The sequence below is a fragment of the Tachyglossus aculeatus genome (assembly GCF_015852505.1).
Source record: "Tachyglossus aculeatus isolate mTacAcu1 chromosome 12 unlocalized genomic scaffold, mTacAcu1.pri SUPER_6_unloc_1, whole genome shotgun sequence".
NCBI lineage: Eukaryota > Metazoa > Chordata > Mammalia > Monotremata > Tachyglossidae > Tachyglossus > Tachyglossus aculeatus.
The window spans coordinates 9063563-9089764 of NW_024044828.1; the positions used below are offsets into that span (position 1 = coordinate 9063563).

At 38.2% G+C, this 26202-nt stretch overlaps 1 protein-coding gene across 2 annotated transcripts in view; it reads right to left on the minus strand.

Annotated features, from left to right (window-relative positions):
* Positions 1 to 26202, minus strand: part of SEMA3D (semaphorin 3D) — a 178885-nt gene that overhangs the window by 121470 nt on the left and 31213 nt on the right. The window lies entirely within an intron of this gene.

Below are 26202 nucleotides of genomic sequence, written 5' to 3' on the forward strand. Positions count from 1 at the left end.
TTGAATCCTCTTCTAAAACTGCAAAAACAGCTTTTTATTGCAGCATTTACACTGTATTAAGCTCTCTATGGGCAGGGAACATACCTGCCAATTCTGTTGCACTGTATTCTCCCAAGTGCTTAGTACAGTGCTCTGCACATAAGAAGCACTCAATATTACTGATCGATATTAAAATAAAAAGTGCATAAGCACTGTCAAAAGAAAACCCTCCAGGTGAAAAAATTCCCAATTTGCAAGTCCTTCATTTAGCTACCGTCACTATTCTTCCTAGAAAAACACCATGAAAAATCACAGGAAGTTAAATATATTTAAAATTAACACAAAGTGGAAATTACTCGTGGTCATGTTACCTTATCTCTTTGAATTGAGCCCGTTATTCAAAATTACTTAAGGAGCAAAAAAATATTGCCTTTCCCGTTACTTTCACCATAAGGTCTGAGATTGTGGGGCCACACTCCTTCCCCAGTGCTTTGTTGATCAATAAATGTTATTCATTGTTTGCTTACTATGTGCAGAGCTTAGTATAAATTAGATTCTGGGCTGAGGTTATCATTCATTCATTCATTCAATCGTATTTACTGAGCACTTACTATGTGCAGAGCACTGTACTAAGCACTTGGGAAGTACAAGCTGGCAACATATAGAGTTGGTCCCTACCCAACAACGGGCTCACAGTCTAGAAGGGGGAGACAGACAACAAAACAAAACATGTGGACAGGTGTCAAGTCATCAGAATAAACAGAAGTAAAGCTAGATGCACATCATTAACAAAATAAATAGAATAGTAAATATGTACAAGAAAAATAAATAAGGTAATAAATCTGTACAAACATATATACAGGTGCTGTGGGGAGGGGAAGAAGGTACCACTTAGTATAGGGCTTGCACATAGCACTTAAATGCCATTAAAAAAAGCAGAAAGAGAGAGAGAGAGAGAGAGAGAGAGAGATGAGAGCAAGGCACTCACACTTGAGCTTTTCAGTCATACAATAACAGGTAAGTAGCATCATTTTCAAAAACAACACGTCATTTTATGTTCATAACAATCATGGTAACAAATCCAAGTGAAAGAAGCATAGACTCTTAAATGCAAAATAAATGCAAAAAATGCAGAATGTGCCTAACTCTGTTATAGTCTACTCTCACAAGTGCTCAGTACAGTGCTCTGCATGCCTTAAGTGATCAATAAATACGACTGACTGATTGGATACTTTCTGAAAGGTTGTTTGCCTACACTACAACTACGAGTTGGAGGGAGAGTGGGTCAAGCAGTTCTGGTGCCAATTGGGCTTCACGCTAGCCGAGTTTGAGTGGCCAAACCAGCACGGACTTCCTCCGAGCCCTGGGTCAGCATCACTACCAGTTCCATGTCACCTCCCAATATTCCTCTGGCCCAGAGAGGAATTCCTGAAGGGGAGAGCTCTTATTTAGAGCTTGGAGTTATGACAACTGAGCAGTGCAGTAAGGATGTCCATCAGCCTCTAGATAAGAACCCTGGCCTGGGATGGTGTTGCCTTTGGGTGCTGTAACAAGAGTTTCTTCCTTGGGCAATTCTAATTAGCCAATGCTACTAAAAATGTGATGTGAAGCAGACAGAAGGAAGAGAAAACATGAAGTGATGCTTAAAAAGGAATGTCAGAATTCCCAGTGAACAACATGGAAATCCCAATACAAACCAAGCACAATACTCCTTATGGTCTTAAACACTAAAATTTTATTTGGCTCCATGAGGAAGGGGTGATATCTCTCAGTCTGAAGTTGTGTGTGTATTTGTCTATACAGAACTGCATACACACACATAAAGTAAATAAAACTCCTAGCTAGGATAGAAGCTGGTCTTTCATCTGAATATCTCTCCAAATCCCAAAGACTCAAGGCTTCCTCCCTTTTCACCTAAGAAAGGAGAAGATTGTCTTCTGCAGTCATGGGACCAAAAAACAGAAGACTAGAGCTTGTCTTCAATTCATCTAGAACACTGGAAAGAATTTGACCATTCTGTGGCCCTAGGCAGTTACTAACTGCCACTCAATAAATATTCTTTATTGATTATTTTGTTATTGGGAACTTACCTGTATTTCTTCAGAGGTGAACTTTCTCCCCATTGGGCCCAAACATTTTCCCTGGAATATTCTCCAGAGTTTAAGACAGCTCATGACACACCCAAGTCTGCTTAATAAATCACTGAGATGGTGACAGTGGCATGAAGGGCTGACCACAGGCAAGTAGCCAACATCAGATCAGAAAAGATGAAAACTTTGGGCCAGAAATGTTTCTACAAAATATGTTGTATTGTTTCCCAAGTGCTTGAAAACTCTGGGCCAGAAGCATGTCTACCAAATCTGTTGTATTGTTTCCCAAGTGCTTAGTACAGTGTTTTGCATACAGTAAGCACTCACATACCATTGATTGAATGATCCATCAAGGGATAGATTCATTTCTGCCATATGTATTTTTTAACTATGTGTTTTGGAAAGTTTTTAGAGGACTAGGTAATGTTAATCTGCCCATATGAACTGGTTTGATACTGTGAGCTGCACTTTTAGAAGAAATGGTTGGTGTGCAGACAGCTGTGTTCAACTTTATAACCGGTGAATTCTAAAGTGGGGTTTGGCAAGATCAGGAACCCAGAGTTAAGGTGAAATAAACTCTAAAAAAAAAAAAGTAGAAAAATATTTTAATGTCCTTATTTTAAAGAGGAAAAGTGTTATCCACTGGATCCTCTTTACTTTCAATCAGTCAATCAATGATCTTTATTCAATGCTTACGCTGTGCAGAGCACTCACCTGGAGATACATTTGAACAATGCATATGTTTAGAGGTGTTTCAATGCAGTCAATTAGGGAATTTGAAAATCTCTGTAAAAAGGAAACAAAGTCCTGAAATAATATTTTGAGAACAGAGTGACTGCCTGTCCTTGCTCTCTGATCTGTAGTGTATGTGTATTTCCAAAATAAGTTTTCTGAATCTTTAATAATTTCTAATTTACAAAAAGTAAAAATGTTTAAACCTAAAAAATGCTTTTTTTCTCCTAAAGAAAATGCCTATAAGAACTGAGAAGATAAGCAGAATCCTCACACTACACATCATACAACAGCAAAACATTTACAGGAACGAAACACAAAATCTGAAAGATACAGGGCCAGATTTCTTCAGCTCATCAGAGGTGACGAATCAATGGAATGAGATTCTCTATTCAACATTGTCCTGTCAGTGCCCAACATTGCTAAGAGGTTATTTTTTCCAAGGAGATTCTGTTTTGGAAAGGTGCTTTGAGCAAAGTTGCTTTTCTTGGCTTGAACACTCAGCTAAGGATCATCATTTGAGCTGATGTTTTGCTTATGAACTGTCAATGGACATAGATCTAAAGACTGATAGAAGGGTCAAATAGCAGGGAGAAAAATGATGAGAGCCCAGGAGTCGACTCAAGCTGAGAGGAGAAGCATTGAGTCTGTGCCAGAAATGATAAGCTAGGCATAACTGGCTCAGGAACAAGAGAACAGGCCAATGATTGGAGCCTTTTCATCAACTGGCTTGTTCTATCCAATTTCACCTGCAAACGAAATGCAAGACTCTAGCCAAACACCTGCTACACCCAGTTCTTCAGGGTCATTTTTAAAGATGACTAGAACAATTTCCAATTTTATTTTCCTCTGTTTTATGCAAACCAAAGCAGACCCTTGCACTTGTCGGGGAGAGGGGGACATTCATACAGAGTTTTCTAAGGGGTATAGTTTGGCCTAGTGGAAAGAGCATTGGGTTGGGTGCTGGGAGACGAGGGAGGTCAGTTATTGGAAACCCCAATGGCACTTCCAGATTGAACCATCTTTGGATCAAGTAGCCCCAAGGCCAGAACTTGCCCCTTGAGACTATTCCAAACTCCTCTCAGGACTCAGATGGCCCAGGCTGACTTGGAACCCCTGCTTCAACTCACTCCTAGCAACCAAGCCCTGAGTGGACACACTCTAATGATGTGCAGAGGACTGTACTCCCACCCAAGTGTAAATTCATTAGGAGAATCTGGGGAAGGGGTTGGGAAGCCTGTTATCTCTTAAGTAGTCCTGAATGATATTACTGAAGTCTCTGGAGACACATACCAGCAACCCACCCTACATGAGAATTCAACCACACATTATTCCCCAATTGTAAATTAGCAAAAAGATTAGTGGCACATTCTAAATCCAAATCCAAGAATGTGTTGAATCCCCACAGTCCAAAGATATCTTGGGAGACAGCTGGCCAAAACATCAGATACTCTGCTCTTAAAAAGCGAAGCTTGGGGATAGAAGTGATCCTCTCAGCTAAAATACTGCAAGTCATTTGAAGAAGTGATCAATAAGCAGGGAGTCTGGCAGAGAAGCTAAAAGGGATGTGGTTAGTGCAATACATCAAAATAAATCAATTATCGTCTCAAAGGGGGAGTGATTTTTATCCACTGGTTTTGGATGCAGCCTTAAACAGGTGCATCTCATTTTACAGTCATAATATGTTCCTCAAAAAAATACATGCATCAAAAAAGGCAGTATGAAGCATGCTTTACCATACACTTACATGATACAAATTGGAATCCATCCCAGAACCTCTGAAAAATAATTTGAAATTCCTTTACATGCAATATTATGTATTATTAAGCATCAAACTATTTTTATGGTATTTGTTAAGCACTGTTCTAAGTGCTGAGGTGAAAATACAAATTAATTAGACTGGACATGGTCCCTGTCCTGCATGGAGAACCCTGTTTTGTAGGAGAACTGAGGTACAGAGAAGAAGTTAAGTGACTTGCCCAAGGTCACATTACAAGGAATGGTCAGAGCTGGGTTTAGAACCCAGATCCTCTGACTCCCAGGCCGTGCTCTTTCCACTAGACCAAGCTGCTTCTCTTTTGCTTTTTCTAGTAAAGGAGATTCATGGCAAATAAGGGGTTAAAATAAAATTTCCCCTTTGGCAAGATGAAGTAGAAGCCTTGTTCTACTGACTGTGGTAGTGTTTTTTCAACTATAAAGGAAGAATGTGACTGATTTAGGTGAAAAATCAGCCCTTTCCTCCCTAAAAGAATAATATTGCCAATATTGTATCAATCAAATTTAATGATTACTATGTGCAGAGCACTGTACTATGCACTTGGTAGAGTTCAACAGAATTAGCAGACATGCTCCCTATGCATACCATGCTAACAGTCTAGAATAACATTATACATTTGCAAACAGTTTCCCACACTGCTTCCTTCAGTAATATTATCAATTAACAGGCTTTTGTTTTTCAGTTCAGCAATAAAGGACAAGGTCCTGGAAGGATGGAAAAAAGTGTGGGTGTAGTCTACACTGTAGTCTCTTCCTAAGATCTTTCTACTCCATTACTTACACAAATATCCCCTCTCTACTAATGGATGTAATCCGATTTTGAGAGACAGATGGCTGGAATATTTTTTCCCCTTCCCTGGTTTCCTTCTCTCAAGTCAGTGGAGTCTGGCCATCTGGCAAATACAATTCAAAGTCCCCAGATCAGGAACTCCACTAATGAGCCCCTCAGTAGCTTCCATATAACCAGCCCAACTGATGAGCTAGAAAATGGGGTTTTGAAACACAACTATATGTTTGGACTAAAGATCATGTTTACCAACTCCATTGTACTATACTCTCCCAAGTGCTTAGTAAAGTGCTCTACACAAGCAACGACTCAATCAAGACCACTGAATGATAAAGATCTCAAAGGAATCAACAACTAGAGAGGGAGCTTTGTTGAATCTCTAATACAAAGCCCATCCCACTTATGCATTCTAACAAAACTAACCTGCTTATGACCAAGATGATTTGATATCATAAATTACAGTGGGTGGAGGTGTGAGGACTGTGGCCCTTAGAAGTTGTGATAAACCTTGGCTACACTGACCTGTGGGAGTCATTAAGCAGAGCCCCAAACCCAAATCAGTTTGCAGACGGAGATGTGTCTTGGACTTCTGTTGTACTTCTCCAAGTACTTAGTATTGTGCATTGCACCCAATGGATGTTCAGTAAACACCAGTACCATAACTACTCCAGATCTCTGCAAAGGAGTGAATGCAGTAGTTGTTTATTTTAAGCTTAAAACAAAACAAATCAGTGGTGTTTCATCTTCCTATGCACAGATGTTTAAGAGAATCTGTCAATACCACGTTTAAATAGACTAGTAACCAAGAAATGAAACTCATAAATAATGCCCAAATTCACATTTATTCACGCATTTCTAATCCCATTCCATCCAAACATTTTCTTTGTTTCTACCAAGACTTTCAGTAACTCCCCAAACCCATGGAAATCCTCTGGCAGAGGTGCTGATAAAGCAGTTTTAAGGCCAAATGAAGGGGTAAAGGTGATGATAAACCAAAAACTAGGTCACTAAGTTTTGAATAATTGGGAGCAATAATTGCTTGATTAAGCAAGATAAATTCAAACTGGACTTGCAAATTAGTTCTTTTAGTACAACCATGGCCCATACCTATTCACTCACTAACTATTCATTTCTTCACTTTTAATTGCCAATATATATGAATTGCTTTACAACCTCAAACACCAAAGCAGTGAACCTACTTTTTGGAGAGGCCTGTAACCCTGAATAATATTGAAAAAAAAAGCTACCCCACCATTATTGTTTCATATTTTACTTTTTCATATTTTTATATCTAGATAATTCAAATACAAAATATCATTTGTATTAATTTGAAATTAAAATTGTGATTAAAATTACATCATGGCCTATTGGAAAGGACACAGGCCTGGAAATCAGAAGACCTGAACTCCACTCTCAGCTCTGCCAATTACTTGTTGTATGACTTTGGGCAAGTCACTTAATTAACTTGGGTCTCAGTTTCCTAGTCTGTAAAATGGGGATTTAACATGGGTTCTCCCGCTCATTTAAATTGTGAGCCCCAAACTGCAAAGTGCTGTGTCTGACCTGATTAACTTGTATTTACTCCACACAGAAAGTATTTAGCAAACACCAAAATTATTCACATCACAATGCAGTCCTTTAAAGAATCATACAGTAAATAATTCAATAATATAAATGTTCTCTTCTATTTGAACCGAATTTTGGAAGCACATCTATCTAAAAGTGAGAACTCCACTTTCCCTTTATATTCTCCATTGTTGAAACTGTCACAAAGGGCAGACAGAACAATGGTTAATAAGGATCTAGAGAAAATACAATATTATCACAGAATTCAATAGCTTATTGGAAAATAATTATTTTCATTAAAAATGTACATTGCAAACTTTTACATTATTTTTCACCAAAAAATTATACTGTATTTTCTTCCTCAGAGTGACCCTTTTCATATCAAAGCAGATACATTATTAAAATTCTTACAAATCCCTAATTTAGCAGGTTGAGTTCCAGCTGCATTTACAACTTCTGCCCTTGATATCAATTATACTCCCACAAAAATTAGTATCTGCCTGTGAGATTGCCTTTTGCTATTTAATCTTAACTTCTGGTGTTTCAGAAACAAAGTGGTTTAAGCTCCTGATAACTGAAATGGGATATTCATGTGAAAATGCAATTCACTGATAACTCCATCTTTAGTCACATATTTCTAGACATAAATTATTATTATTAGCAAGTGCTGTCAAGTCTTTTCTGATTCATAGCAACTCTGTGGATGCATTTTCTCCAGAATGCCCTGTCTTTTGCCATAATCTATAACCTTGCTAATGGTTCTTTTGTAATTGTTAGTCCTCCTGATCATACATCCAAAATATGCTAAACTAAGTCAACTCATTTGGCCTTCCAAAGACCACTTTAGCTTAATTTGCTCCAAAATCCATTTTTTGGTTTTTTGGGCAGTCCATGGTGTTCGCAAAAGCCTTCTCCAACACCTCATTTCAAAAGAATCTATGCTCTTTCTATCCCACTTTTTTCACGGTCCAGCTTCCCACAGTCCATACATAAATTAAAGAATTATAATATGCATAATATAATAAATATAACATGTATAATTATATGCATAATATAATAAATACAATATAATAAAGTGGCTGTAGCTTTAATTATAAATATAGACAACCAATAGCACAATTTGCTTGACAAGGCTCTCCACTGGTGCAAGAGAATAGTTTATACATCTAGCATTAACCAAATGATTGTTCTCACAAAGAAGATGCAGTTTCAGTGTCTGCTTATAATAATGATGGTATTTGTTAAATGCTTACTATGTGCCAAGCACTGTTCTAAGCACTGGGGTAGATACAAGGTAATCAGGTTATCCCACATTCATTTATTCATTCAATCATATTTATTGAGCGCTTACTATGTGCAGAGCACTGTACTAAGTGCTTGGAAAGTAAATGGAGCTTAATCCTCTTAATCCTCATTTGCAGATGAGGTAATTTAGTCACAGAGTAGTTAAGTGATTTGCCCAAAGTCACACAGCTGATAGGTGGTGGAACAGGGATTAGAACCCAAGACCTCTGACTTCCAAGCCCATGCTCTTGTCACTAAGATATGCTCATCTTCTCATTCTCATCCAGAAACATAAGGATTTTACTGCCCTTGAATAATGAAGATGGCACCATGGTACAATGCCTTTATTTTTAATTAAAAAAAAACAAACCTTAGGTCTTCAAATTAAAAGTATTTAACCTGGTTAGGATTTACAAGAAAATTGTCCCTTGGCACTTCTTGATTACAAAATTCTAAACTTTACTATATATCTACAACAGTGAAGAAAGTTTTTATGAATCAGTCTTGGGAAAGTTAAAAAAAAAAGGGGAGTGGAAGTGTGAAGGATAAAATTATGGAAAAAGACGATGGAAGAGTTATCTAATTTCCTAAATATTGCTTAACAAATATTAGCTCATGAATCTTATGCCTATTGCTGGGAGGAAAACCAATGAGAGCATCAAAGTAGAGTAACTTGTCCGAAGAGAGGATAAAAATCGAGACATATGTGTGGGTTGATTATAGGCAATTTCTTGTGTTTAAAGTGTTAGCTGTTCAAGTTGTTTGTTCCTTTTCCAGGATTATGAAAATAAAAGAAGTCTAGGGAAGAGAGATTAATTAGAAAAGAGAGCTAGAGATAAAGAAAATATGCAGTTGGAAAGGCATTTTCAAAGAGAAATAGAGTTTAGGCAAAATAAAATAACAAACATTTGGTAAAGGGTTGAAACAAGTTAGGATCTGTAAAAATTAAATGAAAATCTAGAGAAGATATTGAAGAAAGGAAGGGGAAAATGCTCTTTTGACAAAGTGGAAAGGATAAAGAGAAAGTGTAAGAGAGAGATAAGAAATGACAGATGGATGATTATATATGTAAACATCATGGGAAATTAACAATGCCCATAAATACAGAGAAACAATGATCGGAAAAAAAAACAAATCCCATAAGAAGGAATGTGATTCCCCGAAAGAACTGTTACAGTGTTCTGTGCACATTCATACACAGACTTTCTTGGGTTAAAGAAGTGATAAATTTCATATCAAGCGTTTTTTCCCCCCCATTAAGCTTCCTTACTTCTAAAACAGTTATCACGGAAGTGTTTCAGCTGATCTTGACTGTTAATACTGCACCAAGAGAAATGGGGAATCTCCGTAACTTTGTCCCAAACCACAGGGATCTTTACAGATTAAGGATAACATTTTGCATTATGCTTAAAAAGGAAAAAAAAACCCATCACAGCAGGCAGTAATATGCGTTACGATAAAGAAGCTAATGGACATATGTCGTTACTTTTCATACAGCTGGTGTTTGAAGCATTTGCTGAAAATAGGCAAACAGGTTCATCTATCAATGGGAAGAGTGCAGTTAGCTCACTTTAAAATCCCAAAGGATAATTCCTTCCAACTACTATTTCAAACAGGCTTTCGGGGATTGTGTGAAATTGAAGCCTAGTTATGAAAATAAGCTCTGTGTGTGCACAGAATCTAAAAATACTCAGGGAGGGTCTAAAAGAATGCAGGTGATAGGCCTCATAAAATAAGGCTACAGGGTTTAGAAGGAATTTAATAGACTGTTTCTTTTTTCAGTCCAACTCTGGTTGTTAACTGTTGAGTAAATTAAATGCATCTTAATGATACAGGGGTGCTGGTGAACACAGGGGAGAGACAGGGAAGATACTGGTAAATAGGGGTTGAACCAGTGCAATTCTTGCAAGCAAAACAAATTTATATTCTTAGTGAATTTTTAATACTACTTGCAAGGCTGATGTTCAACAGCTGTCAGGCTGGCCAATGAAAGAAAAATGGTGAAACATATTCTACCATTGAGCACTGTGGGTGATGACATTTAGATATCTGCAAACCTCAATCTATACAAATATTCATCTCCCTATGGATATTGCTGTTTCCACTGCTAAGCTGAGGAGTTCATTGCCACACATAGTTGGGGAAAGAAAGAGAAAAGATAACTAGGCACCCTGCCCCTTTCAGCTCGAGGTTCTGTCCACTGATAGTCTGTCCATTACTTTTTCTGCTACCTTTAAATTCAGTGGTGGAAGAGAAAACACAGTCTATCTGGCTTCAGGAGCCTTCAAATAAAAATCTGTCTATCATATGGCAATTCAGTAAGAATCAAAATCACCCAATCATGAGCAAACTTTTCATCCCAGTTTGTATGTGTTGCCGACTTGTACTTCCCAAGCGCTTAGTACAGTGCTCTGCACACAGTAAGCACTCAATAAATACGATTGATTGATTGATAGTACTCGCTACGGGCTTACACTGTGTCAGGCACTGTACTAAGCACTAGAGTAGATTCAAAATAATCAGGCTGGATACAGTCCCTGTCCCACAGGAGATCATAGATAATTTGGAGGGAGGAGGATTTAATCCCCATTTTACAGATGAGGTAACTGAGGCACAGAGAACTCAAGTGCTTACAATGTGCCAAGCACTGAAGTAGATACAAACTAAGAAGTTAGGACACAGTCCATGTCCCACATGAGGATCACCATCTTAATCCTCATTTTACAGATGAGGTAACAGGCACAGAGAAGTTAAGTGACTTGCCTAGGTCACACAGCAGACAGTGGCAGAGCAGGATTAGAACCCAGGTCCTTCTAATTCCCCGGCCTGTGTTCTATCCACTAGGTCATAAATGACTTGCCCAAGGTCACACAGCAGGCAAGTGAAGAAAAACAGTGCAGCCTGGGAGTCCAAAGGGCCTAGGTTATAAACCCGGTTGTATCAGTTGTCTACTGTGTGACACTGGGCAAGTCACACAACTTCTCTGTGCCTCAGTTACCACATCTCTAAAATAGGGTCTGACTGTGAGCCCCCTGTGGGACATGGACTATGTCCAACCTGATTACCTTGTATCTCAACAAGTGCTTAGTACGTAGGAAGCACTTAAATACCATTCAAAAGAAAAAAAAGTGGAAGAGCTGGGATTAAAACCCAGGTTCTCTCACTATTCTTGCCTCTTCCTATTAACAAAGAAATGGGGTACACTAGGCGACAGACATTGTGAAAATGTGTAAAATAACTAGAGAGAGGCACCGTGTCCTAATAGATTAGCACAAGACTTGGAAGATCTTGAAATAAGTTTATGTCTGACAATTTCATTGGTAAACCTTGGCAAATCCATTAAGCCCTCTTTGCTTTGCTGTTCTCCATATAAAAGGGTGTGGTATTATCGCCTTGCCTCCCTGAATTCTTGTGGAGACTAAGTGGTGATTTAACATTTGGCAAAACTAGGATCTTCAGAAATATTAATAAAAGGCAAGTCACTTGCTTTCCTGTTCCAACTTTAAAGGGTGCCAAAGTGGATATGATGAATTAAAGGCCTCTTAAAAAGGTAAAATTATACCATATGAAGATAAGTGTTAAGAGGAAGTATATCCCAGTCTAGGTAAGGCTAAACCACCTAGTCAATCAGAATAATTTCATTTTAACCCAGATGGAAACAATTAACATGGGCTTCAAAAAGGTTTTGTTAAAGACTGCTGCAAGAAGCTATTAAGGAAGCTTAGTAACCCTAGGGTGAAAACTAAAAACCCCATTATTACACATTAAAGGCTAGTAAAATAATGGGAAGAAGTGTCATTACTATCATCAGCATTTATTGAGTCCCTACTAGATGCAAAGCCCTATCCCATGCACTTGGAATCATACAATAGAATAAAAAACATAGTTCCTGCCCTTGAGAGTTTTATAATCTAACTAAAATATATTTTGGGAACCAGAAACTGTCAGGATAAATGCAAAAGCTTCATATTGTAAGGCAAAAAGCAAGGTCCTAAAGGGGAAAAAAAGAAAATTAGGAAAAATGGCATTTTATATTTAAAAAGGTATGACCAGGAATACGATGAGTGGGAAATTTACTGATTATTAAACTCTCAAAAGACAATGAGAGCTTAGAGAACTTAGTAACTGAGACAACACCAACAAAAAGAATTAATTTTCCAGGCTCTGGAAAGCAAAAAAGTCGTCAATTGGACACTGACTTGTATAACTGCGGGAGGAAAGGCAGAAAAATAGATGGCATTAGCCTAGTCTATGAAAGTTGGTGGAACTATGGGAACAATGATAGCAAAAGACAGAGTGAAATCAGTATCATTTCATTTACTTACTTACATTTTCTGGTTCAGAGCATGGTACTGTTTGGTAGTTGTGTTGGTACCGTCTTGAATCATTTTTTTTTTATGTGTTCAGGGATAGAATATATGCCAAGATTACTGTGAATCGCCTGTTGCCAGCAACAAATAGTAGTATGCATTATATTGTGTTAAAGATACCATTGCCCTGCATTAAATTCAATTAAAATTATCTCTCAGACTATCTGGATTTCTGTATATCCAGATCATGCCTAGGCCTGATCAATCTGGATAAATGAGGTTGTACTCTGCTATTCTGTCATCTTTGTTCCAATGGACAATTAATCCCCATAAGCTTCTATCACAGAACACTATTTAAACAATTTGTTTAAGATAATTCCCAGACAAGCAGTTACCCAAATACATTACATAATTAATATCTATGGGTTTTCTAGCCAAGTAAAAATTACCATCTGTGGTTGCCATCACTTCTTCAAGGCAGATGCGCCTCACTAGATGGGAAAGAAAATTGAGGTTCTCAAACTGCACTGCTTATTCTGGTCCAGCTCATCCACTGATAGAATCAGTTACCTCATCCTCAAGCAGTGTGTGAATTGAATTTTCATATATTTGCTTTCACTTTAAATTGTTAGCGTTCCAAGAAGGGCAATCCCAATTGTGGCAGACAGAACTCCTAAAGAGAAAGGTTAGGTTAGAAGAAAAGGCCCTAATAAATCATCAGCGGTCAGAGTTAGACATATGCTTAGTAGTTTCCAGATTGTATTTCTTAGAATCTAGATTTCAGAGCATTTTTGTATAGTCAAGTTGGCTTCCAATTTTGGCATGCAAAAAGTGAGCAGATGAGGACCATATGACCCAAATTCAATGGGACAGTCATGAATTAAAAGAAGTTATCCCACTTTGCCTCATGTTCTTCCTGTTTAATGGCACTGACTACTCCCCTAACCCTCCTGCCACTTTCTCTTTTAACCCTTTAAGCTGGTGCAACCCAGGCAGTTTTTTTCTGTGTGTTTTGTTCTATTTTTACTTGAAAACCCCTCCTCTCACTGCTTTGGTGCTAAGCACAATCCTGCAGGACACAGGTAGAAGAACCTGAACAATGTAGTCAGAAAGAATACTAGTATTTAGGCTGTAAGCTCCATGTGGGAAGGGAATGTATCTACTACTTCTGTTATATTGTACTCTCCCAAGCACTTAGACAGTGCTCTGCACACAGTAAGGGCCCAATCAATATGACTGATGGAGGCACTGAGGGGAAACAAGAGTCTGATCATCAGAGAACAAGAAGTAGGAGGCAAAGCTACCAGAGCGATAAATGGGTCTGTAGGAAGTAAAGGCTGGAAGAGGAAATTATGATTGAAGGATGGAAGAAAGCGAACAGACATGAATCAGTCAAATCAATCAGTGGTACTTACTGAATGCTTACTGCGTGCAGAGTGCTGTATTAAATGATTACAATAAACTATATACAATCCCTGTTCTCAAGCAGTTTACAGTCTGAGGAGATACATATTAAATTACCGGTAGAAAAAATAAATCAAATTTAAAGATATGTACATAAGTGCTATAGGAGTAAATAGGTAGAATGAGAAACCAAGTGCTTATGGGATGAGGTCTCAAATGTATGGGTGATGCAGTAGGTGGGAAAAATAGGATGAGGAGATGAGAGATCACCAAGGAAGGCTTCCTGAAGGAAACATGATTTTCATACAGCTCAAAGAGGGGAGAGTGGTGATCCATCGGATGTGAACTGGGAGGGAGTTTCAAACAGGAGGGAGAAGGGCATGAAAAAGAGGTTAACAGTGAGATACACAAAAGCGAGACATAGTGAGTAGGTTGAATTATTTATTCACTCAATTGTATTTATTCAGTGCTCCCTGCGTGCAAAGCACTTGTAGAGGAGCAAAGTGTGTAATAGGAGAGGGGCAAGGATAAGTAGGGAGAGCAAGCAGACTAACCGCCTTAGAGTTAGTGAGGAGTTTCTGCTTCATACATAAAAGGATATGTAACCATTGGAGAGTGAGGAGTGGGGAGGCATATGCAAAACCATGTTTTGGAAAAATGATCTGGTCATTTTGGTTCTTTCTTGTTCTTTCCCTTCTTCAAAAGCTCTATGCCTCCTTTCCTGATACTATCTTTTCTCTGTCCTCCCCAAGAGCCCAAGATTGGACTACTGACCCCTTTGCAAGGGCCCCACCCCTCAAAAGTCCCATCCCCAGGGCTACTTCAGGTTTGAGGAAATGTGTTCTTGTTAGGCCCTGTATTTTGTATTAATCTTTTATCAGCTGCTTTAAGATAAATTAAGAGATTTTATGGAAATTACATGCATTAAATTATATAATAGTGAAAGTCAGCCCAAAATTTAAAGTGAGTAGTTAACTGAAATGTATGTCATCCATGTGTGTTCCAAAATCTTCCAGCTCTTCCAAGCAAGATGATTTCATACAAAAAGTAACCACTTAGTCTCATTTGGAGTCAACAACTTGCCAGGATTAAGTATTAGATGCAAATCAGCAAGGGGCTGTGAAGTTTCTGATTTTTGTTTTAAAGTCATTATTTAGAAAAGCTTGCCACGTACCACTCCAATCAGATCAACTGTTGGCTTTCTTTTTTTTTTTTTCCAATGATCAAATGAATTTCCAGGACCTTGGTCCTTTGAGATGAGGCTAGATATGAGTGGTTTTCAAAGTTGTAAACAATTTTCAAAAAGGCAGTGTGAAAGCACACAGTTTTATCCTTACTTATAATGTCCCTACCAGGCAAATTAAGAAGAAAACAGATTTATACCTTTACAAACTTTCATATGGACTGAATCACTGCAAGTGATAATGCAGTTGCAAATAAAATAAGACAGGGAATAAACATGTTCACTGCCTCAGAAGAAATCTGAGGATGTTCACAGCTGGAATTTGTGAATCCTTCTAAGGGTCTTTTAGTATTTAATTAAGAGCCAGGTTCCAATATTCTAACGAAGATAAAGAGGGATGTTAACTGCTTCTGACCTAAAAAAGGACCACATCTGCCTTTAATGCCCAAGACCCCACATAAGTATAAAAAATAAAACCATATTCTGACAAATAGGGTGGAGACAAAGCAATTTGAATGCACCTGTTAAAGAAAAGCAAGACAACTGATTATCTTTCTGCCTTTTCCTATCAAGTTTCTCCTATGAACTTATCAAATATGAAATTATCCACATATCAACATGTGTCAGAAACAACTAATCTAATTGGATGAGATTAAAAAAGGCTAATGCACAGTCACAGTAAAGAAATGAAAGAGGGGTCCACATGTGTTAATGATCATTGGTTATGAAGGCTGTTCAAGGAATCAGTTGATTGTCTGATGGAAATGTTTCATTCAACTTTGGACTAAACCTCGAGACATCGTGGTTACAAGCTCAACCCATTTGCTCAGCAGGACTCTCCTGAATTCAAGTATCAGCTGCAAATATGCAAAACCTCCCAATAGAGGCTTTCTGTGGTCACCAGTGAAGGAACTAAGACATACTTCTGTCATAAGCACTTGCAAGACCAGTTCATAGTTGTCTCAATAGCCAGATCCTCAGAATGTTACAGCACCTATGTTAAGCAATAGTGCTTATTTCAAATCTTCCTCTTCAGCTCATCCCCCCTTCAAGAAAATTCAAGTTTATCACACATAAAACAGAAGGCATTATAAAATGCTTCTGATTATCCCAAGGCTCTACTCATTAGCAGCCAAAATTGTTTATTCCAGATTTGTTCCAATTTTTCTTGAGGGGCAGGCCCAGAGGGAAATACATTCAGAATACAATACTGACAGACCAAGAGGACAAGAAAAGGTGTCCGACAAATCTCTTGTTGGCGTGTTAGTGTGTGAAAGGCTCTCTGGGTGGCCGAGAAAGCTGCATAATTTAAAAGGATTGGAATTTTACAAAGGCGGGCAGGCTCCTCTTAAGAAATTTCAAATCAAAGGAGAGAGAAGCCATTCTAGTATAATTTGGCGCATTTTGTTTATTTAGACATAAAGTGCTGGCTATGGCTCAAATCTTAAATGTCTTCTCAGGTGCATTAATAGATTTCTGCTACTTGGGCCACAAACTAAAAGACTACATTCAGTACTGAAGTTAATGAAAAAGAGGCTGTTTGTCATCCTTTCAGAATCTTTCTTAGCCACCTGCTTCGTTAACTCTTTCCCAGGAAGTCACAATATCTTACCAGCAAATACACACACACACACACACACACCCGCCCCCCGCCCCCCCCCCCCATACCCAGCTGTCATTTGCTTCAAAGAGGATGCTACTGATGGTGAAAATCTATCTAGCCATGCACCGTGCATATAGGTCAGGATGGAATGACCACAGAGATACTTTTCAATAAAATGCCATATATATATAGCTTCCCATTAAAGTGCAAGTTCTCCAGAAAGCAGCCCTTCAATCATCTTCCCCCTTCCTCGGCATTCTTGGATATCTTCAATGGAAAGCAAACAGAACTAAGACTAAACACTTTACAGGGCTTAAAAAGGTATGTGGGACAAGGAGACAACTGAAGGAAAGAATGGTAAATCGAATGGGATGTCTCTGTATTACAGAGTGGAGAGCAACCAAACCCATTCTGCACTTTTGGTTTTCCCAGAAAAAAATGGAACCTAATTTAAGACACAGAGATTTAAACATCCCATCCAATTGCCAAAATGTGGGCATTGCCTGCAGCAATGCAGTCAAGTGCATCCAAAAAATAAAACAAAAAACTCTCTGAAATACTGCACTGCCAAAGGAATAGTCACTCCTTTGGCATGAAACATTCCCCACTGGCTGAAGACGACCTCACTGCATCCAACATTAAGTCTTAGCCATAGACCTAAATTTTACTTAAGCTATCCCATAGAGGCAATTTTATTTTCATTACTTAACTTATTCTCTTACCATAAAGAGCAGAATTCAATTAAGAGTACTGATGCCTTTTGAATGGGCATATTTTAGGGGGTCCAAATTTAATGTTTATTTACTGTGTCCTAACGAGAGAGCAGAGCTTGATCTTCTGAAGGATTTGGCCCAAAAAAGCAAATTACGGAAAAGGCAAATAAAAGAAACCTCTTACTCCTACCAAAAGGGGGCACACCAAGAATGGACAGAATCCTTATTCATTACAGCATAAGAGACACTCAGGGTTGTTCTGGTCTTCTATTTTGATTTGTGAAGAGATGGAGAAGTAGCGTGGCTCAGTGGCAAGAGCCCGGGGTAGGGAGTCAGAGGTCGTGGGTTCTAATCCCAGCTCAAGCCACTCATCAGCTGTGTGACTTTGGGCAAGTCACTTCACTTCTCTGGGCCTCAGTTCCCTAATCTGTAAAATGGGGATGAAGACTGTGAGCCCCATGGGGGACAACCTGATTACCTTGTATCTACCCCAGCGCTTAGAACAGTGCTTGGCACATAGTAAGCACTTAACAAATACCATTATTATTATTATGTAATCTGCATTCAAAGTCCAAAGAAACTGAAGAAAGACACATGCAGCTTGCAGTGAGGTTTGAGCACCAAGACTTCATACTGCTCTTATGTAGAACAGGTTCAGGACCTGGCCCAGCCCCACCCATCCACCACAGCAATCTGGGACCACTTTCGCCACATTTCAGGCCCACCGTGAAATGTCCTCAAGAATAAGGAAGAGACACAGGCCAACCAGGGCTACAAGAATAAGAATATATTTCCCCTCTATAATCTAAATCTTTAAAAGACATTTAGGGAAAATTATATTACAATCAAACATACCCTTTCCTTGAATTCTGGATGCTAATTGAAACTTGGAAGGTAATTCCATAGTATCTGAATAAGACAAAAACAATCCTATGGGTATAATATCTTTAAAAAAAAAAATGAGATGAATTGTATTACCAGCTCAGAATTGTTTCAGAATTTCAGAGTTCCATTTCAGTTTCCAGTTCAATATATATGATAATACTACAGCATTCATTCTCTTCCCATCTGGAATGCCTGTCACTTGAACAAGATGTTACAATTATCCAAAATCCAAATCCAAAAGGGAAAAGGTGTGATGCTGAAAGTAGCTGACACATATAATTTCTCTTTCATATTTTCTTAATTGAAAAAGCAATTCAAAACTCAGGAATTGATAAGATTGTAGATGCATTTTGTTAGCAAAATTCGTAGGATGGAAACCTTTTAAGGACTGTCATTTCAGAAGTCAAAGTTCTTTAGGAAATAATTACGGGAATGGTTGTTTGGGTGGGGTTTCTGGGAGAACAAAGGAAATAATTAAGCTTTGCTTCCTAAAGGTGTTTTTCTTCCTCTTTTTCCTTTTTTTGTTAATTCCCTGACTAAAAATCTGCACTCTGATTCTCTACCACCAATGACAAAATCCTTGTCTTTTGCCTTGTCTACTATATATCGTGCTGGATTTGAAGAGATAACAACAGCCCTTTCTGGATAGGCCAGGCAGACAAAAAAGCCTCATAATCACTATGTTAAAAAATAGAAATAACATTCCAGGGATCTCAGCAACAGCCAGTGGTTGCCACTTTAAGAGAGAACACTTTATCAGGATGATGAACTTGTGGAAACTATCATTTCTACTGACCAACAGATGTCATTTACAGTTCTTGGGAGGGAGATCTTATTTTCCATTTCAAAAAATGGATTGGCTTTCATTTCTTGTCATCTTAGTTCAGGTTGCCTGCTCCATCTGCCCAGATGCTTAAACCAGGTACTGAAAACTTATTTATCTTTTCTGGAACCTATGAGGTAAAAGGAGCATCACTCTCGATTCTGAAAGAACAAAGGAAAGGACAGAAAACACTCTTGTATCTCATTTGAAAGCCAAAAATACTACACTAAATACAGCTTCACTGACAGTACCAGCACAGTTCTATAAAAATTCACTTTCAACCATTTCAGGTTCAGGAGAGAAAAATCCAGAGGTAATTGTTTGGTCAAAAGGAGATTAGCTGTGAAAGGTTAATATGCTGCCAAAGAAAAAAACTGGAAATCAGATTCCTTGGCTTGAAGCATCCCAAGTTAAGCATAATATCAAGGTGTTGGGCTTGGTATTTACATGGGACGATGTCAAATTCCCTTCCCCTCCATATGCCTATATGCACACAGATTGGAAAAAAGCCAGTAACACTCCCAGGCAGGAAAACTATCACAGGGTTCAAAAGAATTAAAGAAGAAAAACATTAAAATATGTAGAACTTGGCAACCATGTGCATCAAAGTAATGTTTTATCTGAATCAACCTCTAATCTGGGACGGTTGGATTCCAAGTGGGAAAAAGTAGCAACAAGAAGGAATGAAATAGCTATTGTGCAGATCACAAGATAACTTTCAAACCAAGTACCTAGCACAGTGCTATATATAATCTGGAAACTCTCAATATTCACTTATAAAAATGAACTGGCAAGCAGTGTGGCCACTTAGGAAGAAAAGGGTCCTGGGAGTCAGGGAACCTGGATTCTAATCCCATCTCTGCCACTTTCCTTTTGCGGGGCCTTAAGTCATTTAGCTTCTCTGTACTTGCTTTACTCATCTGTAAAGTGGCAATTCAAATACCCCTCGTCCTCCTACTTAGACTGTAAGCCCTGTGTGGGACAAGAATGTGTCCAGTCTGATTATCTTATATCTATCCTAGGCCTTAGTACATGAATATCACAATTATTATTGGTACTACTAGTATCTTTCAATCAGAAGTATCCCTAGGATAATCACAACAACCTTTCCTGAACTGCCTCATCTAGCTTACTCTATTGGCCGAACTAGCAACATGTACAACTTATCAAACCCCTCTGAAGAAACTGAAAGCAAAGGCCTTGTAACACAACGGCATTCTAAAATAGATGGAATCCATGTATTTTTATTTTGTATCATTTCCCAATCATCACAGTCACCTGAGCCAGTCAACTCTACTCTCTTTCTTTGTCCAATCATGTCTAGTAACTTGGCATTTGTCCTTCACCAAAATCCTATTCAGGAGTTCTCCATACTCTCATCCATTCAAACTGGCAAAGAAACACAATGTGGGTCAAATTAATGCATTTATTAATGCTTACTATTTGCTGAGCATTTTACTAAGCAGGGGATAAATACAAGATATTCAGGTCCTTTATGGGTCCCACAGCCTAAATAGGAGAGAGAAGAGGTAGTGAATCCCCATTTTACAGATGAAGGAATTGAGACAGAGAAGTTAAGTGACTTGCCCAAGGTTACACTGCAGGTTCGTGGTAGAATGAAAGCAGGATTCAAATGTAGGTCCTCACTCTTCCACTATGCCAGTTCATAGCTTCAGTGACACCATCCCTTTGACTCACTCTCTCTTCAGATCTGGCAGACCACTTCTCTATCTTTAAAGCCCTTATTAAATCTCATATCTTCCCAGAGGTATTCACCTGCTTAATTTCTCATCTCCCCATCTATTCTATCCCACTGCTAATACTTCAGCGTTTCCTCACCACCTAAACGTTTGGCAACTCACTTCCACCTCCCAACCCAACACATATCTTTATCTCTACTGCTTCCTCCTACCAGTAATAAGTAGTGGTGTACTTCTCCTGCTAGATTTCAAGAACCTTGAGGACAGGGATAATTCCTACTAATTGTATTGTAGTGCTTCGTAGTACTCTGCACAGAGTAAGTCATCAAATACTTGAGTGAATGATAAGCCTGGATAAACCAGGTTCCATTTTAAAATTCTCAAAGACTGTGCTGGTTCCCCCTATTTCAGCAAGTCTGGAGACCAAGACGACTTCCTTTCTGGGTTCCATGAAATGCAAAATTAACTTTTCATTCATTCAATCATTTATTAAGCTCTTACTGTGTGCAGAGCACTGTATTAAGTGCTTGGGAGAGTACAATATAACAAAAAACAGACATTCCCTGCACACAGTGAGCTTACAGTTTAGATTAGACAGACATTAATATAAATTACATATTTGTACAAATTTCAATTACCTCAAGAACAGATCTAAAAGTCCCTGAATTTCTCCTGAAGTTTTTCTCATGAGAGAGGCCCAGATTTTATTTTTTAATATACCATTTTGCTCATAAAACTTCCTGCACAGACATATTGTGAATTTGGTGAAAATATGATTCTACTGATAATGAGAAAACATTAAAACTGCTAAGAAACGAGACAATTGCTGCAGAAACTCAACTAAGCATTTGTGTGACACAGAAAACACTTTGCTGTTGTTCAGCAAGATTACTCTTTTTCCCCCTTTACAACTTGGAAAGCTCCCCAAATAAACCTGATAAATGTCCTGAGCACCACAAAAGGTGCATGTTTTAAGTCTTGCAAATTTGCTCCGCAACCTTTCCAATCTTGAGGGTTTTAGTTGAAATAAAGTGATGCTTCACTCTTCCCCTAATCAGCACTAGCAACTCCATGAGCTAGCCATCATACAGCAGAGTGTTTGTAAAATAAACTGAGGGGCTTTTAAATGACTGTAATTTAATACTGTTTCCTGGTAGAAGTGACATGGTGAGGCATGTCTCTATAGCAACTTGTAAAATTTATTTAAATGAACTCCTTCCTAGATTCTCAAAAGTGATGGAAGTTTATCTCCATCTAAATACTGTGCCATATCATTCATTCAATCATATTTACTGGGTGCTTATTGTGCCTAGAGGACCGTACATATACCGACACTGCCAGATTTAATTAATCGCTAAAGGAACATCCACAGAATAATTTATTATCCCTACTCCCTGTCTGAAAGCATTAGGGTTCTGCAATTGTTATCCAAAATAAGTTAATAACTACACTATGAAAATATTCCACAACAAAACCTATGGATCAATAGTATTTGAGAACTCACTGTTTACGCAGCACTCTATTAAATGTCCAGGAGAATACAATATAATAAAGTTGGTAGGCACGTTCCCTGTCCATAACGTGTTTACAGTCCAGGAGCTTAGTCTAGAGGGAATCCAACAGACGTATCCACTCTCTAGTTCTACAATAAGTATAGTGTCTGACAAAAACATTTTCTCTATTTGACAAAATATTGATATACTTTCTGATCTTCAGTATGCATTCTTTTTGACAAAGCTGAGATTACTTTATTGCTTTATACCACTATCAAGTGCATTTCTTTTAAAAAACAATCATAATGGAACATAGCTGGTAGACAAATTTTCTGCCCTCCATGGAGATTATTATACAGTTTTGTAAATGGATTTCACATTTATCATAGTGGTTCTATAATGATGTGAGAACCCTTGAGCTTCTAGGGACCCTTGGAATTTTCTAAGACAGTTTTCTACCCCATCATAAACTGTGAAACCGTATGTGTTGGTGTGACTATGTGTCCACTGCCAGGTTGGTCACCGATGAACTCTCTGGGATCCTGCTACTTAAATGGATGTAATGTCACTCACATTAAACTGGAAAGACAATGGAGCATAATGATGTCATATACAATGTTTTGTGGCAGTCCACCCGAACCTAGAGGGTTTCTCTGGAGGACCCATGTCCTCACACTTGCTTAGGATCCATTCCATTCCCCATCCAGAGTGCCTCTGAATACCAAGCACTGACTCTGAGTCATGGGATTCAGCAGCAGAAGAGAGGTAGAATGTCTAAAATAAAAAATAAAAATCAGAAATAAAGTTGCCAGTACTGTACTAGTAACAGAAAGGGGCTAGTCCAGCTGGAAATCAGGTTGTTCATTATAAAACCTGAATAATATCAATGTCATGTTTATGCTCATTATTACTATTATGATATTTACTATGCACTTATTAGGTATCAAGCACTGTTCTAAGCACTGGGGTAGATATATATTAATTAGGTCAGACATAGACCCTGCCCTGTTTGGGCACACAGTCCAGTGCTTTTCCTCAGAGAAGTCTTTATCAGTAATGATTTTGCCCTATCTAGCTGGCTGGAAATATGAATAAACAATATAAGGCTTGTTCTGCATTACTACAGTTCCCACTTCAGCACTGGCAACCTCTGATTTCAAATCCTTCAGACAAGACAGTCTAGAAAACCTCTTCTGACGTTCCTTTAGTAGAAACCTGGTGTAGTTTCCTCACCTTTATTTACATATAGTTAAAAAAGTAATCCCATCAAGAATGATGTATCTGTAATATTTTTTTAGAAAAAGCAATGCTAGATCAAATACGAATAAGACCTATGCTACTTAGAAGCACTTGCATGACACGTATAAAGATACATTTGGTGTCTTGAATTATATTCAAGGGTATTTTTTTTAAGTTGAGGAAACAAATTTCTGAATTAAGCAAAAGCATGTTCACTCAGTATCTTCCAGGAAAAATAAGAACTCAAATATTTCATCTGTAAAAAATACACATTTTTCAATTTACATGCATTTAGACATACACTGGAAATATTATTTAATTACAAATACTTGTCTCAAAGTATACTAATAGTCTACATGCAACATTCATTAAATAACTCACCCTCACACGTGTACTTTTCCCCCACATACACATGTGGCCATCTCCATTTTTGTCAGAAAGACACACTCAGTATGGAAGACACGCATATAAAGAAAGATAGCATAGGTCAAGAAAGGACTCTTCTTTCATATACAAAACTAGTCTATCCATCAATAAAATAATTAGCATAACAGATAATAAGGGGAAAATGGTGATGTGCGAACACTTGGTGGAAATTCCCACAAGATCTCACAAAGGGTCATGGTACTGAACATCATTAGTTTGGAATAATTGTGCTATTAACACTTAGCATAACCTTGCCCTGTTGGAACCAAGTTCATATAATGTCTTTCTACTCTTTAATAATCACGAAGACAGTAGCTCACTGTGTTTGAAAACTCGCATATTCCGGGGAATGAATATAACATTCAATATATAAAGTCTCAATGCCTGAAGAATGAAGCACATCCTTATATGCAAAATTTGCATATTGAATAATCTGCCTTTCATGAATATCAACACTCATGAGCTCTCAAAGATAAAAAAAAAATCACACTTTTACAAAAGGTGGTTGGGGAAAACAGGGTAGACTTTTCATAAGAATCCAAAGAATTAGATATTACAGTAAGGTCCCAAAACTAATATACATTGCTTGCTCTCTCAAGCTGACATTTCAGAAGGTCTTGCTGTCTAAGATCGTCACTGGACACATAATAAAGAGAAAGGACTGGTGAAATTAATGACAGAAGTTGGAAAGAGGAGGAGTCTGAAATATCAGGCCAAGAAAATTGTATTCAGTCTGTCCAACACAATGTTGCCAAATGACTACTGGCAGCAAATGTCTTCAGTAATCATGTTCATTTGTTGACTGTGTATGGAATGAAATTCTAAAACCTGTGTTAAGAATCAAAGTCTTTGTCATCTGATCCTCTATGTCATTTAAATGGAGAAAAATGACTGCTAACTGCTTTATAAAGGTCCAAAAACGTTACTAAAATACAAGTCATATTCACAAAGCAGCTTTCATAAAAGGCCCAATTCCTGAGCATGCCACCTAATAATTTAACCAATTATTAAATTATTATTAACTAATTCCTAACAACCCAAAACCAACAGGATGGGAAAGTCAAGGCAAAAAAAAGTCTCAATTTTCCACTGTCTGAAAATGAATCTGTTGGACATGAGAGATGCAGGAGGACAGCAAATTGGAGTTATGACAAGTCACACAACCTCTCTGAGTCTCATCCATAAAAAGACTATGAGGTACCTAATTTTCCTGCTTTTTACATTGTGACCTCCTTGTGGGACAAGGGGTTACTTCTAGCAGCAAAGGCAAAATTGTGGGAAGGGGGAGAAATGAGGCCATGAAAAAGCAGGAGATCAATACAGGAGCACAGTTGTGAAGTCAGGAGGTGGCATCTTACTTAAGGGTGTTTAAAAAAAAAAAAAAGGAGAGAGTTACACATTCCACTCCAGTAAGAAGGATAGGCCAGAAGAACTACTTGACGATGGAGGAGGAGTGGTTTGATTTTTTGGTACGTATAGGGACAGGCAGTGTTGGCATAATGAATGGAATACCTTTGGGAACATGAAGACATCACAATGCAGAATGGAACAGGAAAAATCCTTCTTGAACTAGGATTCGATGAGACTACATCTGGGGTTTGGAATTGAGCGTCTCATCTTCCAAAAGATGTAGACAACTGGAGGGAGTTCAGAGAGAAGTAACCCAAGTGATTAGCAGTAAGTTGCTAGCAAGAATTACATGATGAAAGATAACCTTGCTACAAATATGCTAGAGATATAAACCACTGAGATGGGAAAGGTAAAGAAGGGTGTGGGAAAAATGGAGAAGAATTAAATTAGAGAAAGGAGAGCAATATCAAATCTGAATTTTCCCACAATACCTTTCCTAAAGAAATCTCCTTTCTCCAGAAAACTGGTGCCTTTCTTTTCACCTTCACTCTGGGTGACACCATCTAGCAAAGAAGCTGCATCCACAGCTTTCTGAAAGACTCCTAGTCCAGGCAAGTGACTCAATAAAACAGGTGACAACACTCTCAATCCCTCTTAAAAGGGGCCCCATGGTCACTCTGGTTCTCTTTCTACAGAAAAATCCCATTCATCCAGAAAGAGATTACTCTCACTCTAGTATAATGGGATTTTAATTGTACAAGCTATTAGGCTGGGGAGATCTCTGAGGAGGAGTAAGAGACAAACTGACCATCCTCTAGACAACCTGAAACTGGATCATATTAACAAAGCCTCTGAAAGA